Here is a 2,147-nt window from a genome sequence, read left to right as displayed (position 1 = left end):
CTTACAAGTTACAAGATGTCATTGCAGCTGCAATGATATCCTGTTTGACTTTTGGGGACTCAAGGAGCAGTGTTGAAGGCTCTGTGAATGCTTTCTAAGATGCAATGGAGCTATCTAATATTTGACATTTGTCTGGGGGGAAACTATTGATGATCAATTGTTAGCATCCGATTGCGTGGCTGCACATGCATAAAGTGAATAATCTTGTGGAAATGCATTATGAAAGGCTATAGCTTATGCAAATGGCTAAGTTTGCTTTTTTATAAAAGTTTTATAATAGGAGATAGTTAAGTCGATTGCAGTAGTAGCATTAAAAGTCCTGGAAAGGCAATGTAATACTTGAGCATCAACATTTACTTCAGTGTCAAAATGGAACACTCAGGCTTTATAATAAGCTGGGATGGTGGATATATTGATGCATGATAAAATCCTGTGAGCTTGGTTGGGCATACACATCATTCCCTTTTAAAATCTAAAGCTGGGTTGATATTATGAGGAACACAAGATTTCTGATAGATTAGGGAGATTATTGGTTATGTATGTGTTCAAAACTTGCTTCATTGCTAGGAAGATAAATTGCTTTACATTGAACAACATATTTCTGTCATGTATTTGAAATGAAATATGCTTTTGGATGATCTATGTGGTTGTATGTTTGTCCACTCTTGTCTGTGATTGGCATGTTGTTACCCAGTTTCAGTGAACTGAAATTGTATTCTTTTAGAGATTTTCTAGAAGGATCTAAAGTTTATGTTGTTTGAGGAAAACTTCTTAGAATGTTATGTTGGAGTCTGGACCACAGAATGCCTGTATAGAATCACAAGAGAAAAAATTGTATGAAAATGTTGAATGATTCCTGAATTATAGGAAGGACAGTAATTCATTGAAGAGGTTCTATAAAATCTGATAAACCTAACAACATTCAGCCAATATTAAGGTACTCTAAGTTTGATAACCGGCATAAAACTTTAGTAAGCTTTTGTCTCTGAAACTGAGTTCTCATGTTGTCTTCGTGCAGGTAGTATGTACATTGGTGGCCTTACTTGCTTCAATGCCATTAGAAGAGCTTTTCTTTTTTCTTATTACACTGATTAAAAAGGTTAGTTTTATTTAAAAATCCATATGGTTCTCAACAATCTTTTGTCGATTTATATTCACTAAACTTAACATCCTTTAACAAGAGTACTGAATAGCAGGGAATTACGACATATGAATATGTAGTGGCAATGAGGTCACAAAGTGAGCCACCAGGAGTTTCTGTTGAGGGTGATGCACGAAGTATACCTTCTTCTCCAAGTGGTTCAACTGCCACTGGTTTAAGTGGAGGAAGTTCTCTTGGTTTGCAGTATAAAGGTGCATGGTGTACACCACTTAGAATATTTGTTGAGCATCAGGTATATAAATTTGTTATCCACAATTTCAAATCTTGGTTTAGGTCTGTAATTTGGTCAGACTATAGTAGTACAGGATGACATGTATTGTGTGTTAAATGGCAGGATGAAGTTATTCCACACCCGTCCACTGTTGATCCTGATGACGGGAAAAAAATTGAATCCAGTGCTTGGAGGCTAGCCAAATTGAATCCAGATGAAGCTATGCGAGCAGCGACAAAGGCTAGGGAGTCTTCATCTGTTTTGTGTCCAGTTGGTGCTCGAGGAGTCCCTGATACTGATTATAGCTCAATTGTTGGTCTTCTTTACTTAGCTGTGTTCAATTTCAATCACTCTGCATAATGGCTGAAGCTGTGTTTGAAGTTGAGTGGAGTCCATGTAAAGTCCCTTGCCCACTTGATCTACTTGGAGCAAACTTTTAGAGAACGAGAACATGATAATAACAAACCTCGGGGAAAAACCTTTTGCTTTGCAAATTCCAGTTGGGGTCCTTAATAAATATAGTTAAAGTCTATAAGCACTTTTTAAGGCATTTCAGCACACCTCAGTAACTAATTTAATCATTTGCACATCTCTTTTGTTTTGGTGAGCATTTATTGTCTTTTCTCTTGTGTTTCTTTACTTGTTTAAAACTTTTGAACAATTGATATCATTCAACGTTTTTGTGAATTAATTAAAGTCTGGCCAATTTTCGCTGATGAATCCATTGCTACTGCGTTGTAGCATTTCTTTTTGCATCCTAATCGGGTAAAGCAG

At 36.4% G+C, this 2,147-nt stretch overlaps 1 pseudogene across 1 annotated transcript; it reads left to right on the top strand.

Moving 5' to 3' along the window:
- The first annotated feature begins 1,095 nt into the window (after positions 1-1,095).
- On the top strand, positions 1,096-1,733 carry LOC149264786 (putative protein S-acyltransferase 19 pseudogene; annotated as a pseudogene). Its single transcript, XR_016253662.1, has 2 exons — positions 1,096-1,394; positions 1,497-1,733. The product of XR_016253662.1 is annotated as a putative protein S-acyltransferase 19 pseudogene (transcript).
- Positions 1,734-2,147: the final 414 nt, after the last annotated feature.

Source organism: Pinus tabuliformis, chromosome 6, assembly GCF_031772625.1.
Source record: "Pinus tabuliformis cultivar Carrire ecotype Pingquan chromosome 6, CPIR1, whole genome shotgun sequence".
Taxonomy (NCBI): Eukaryota; Viridiplantae; Streptophyta; class Pinopsida; order Pinales; family Pinaceae; genus Pinus; species Pinus tabuliformis.
The sequence above is the reverse complement of the archived record's forward strand: the minus strand, read 5'-3'. Positions and strand labels throughout refer to the sequence as shown.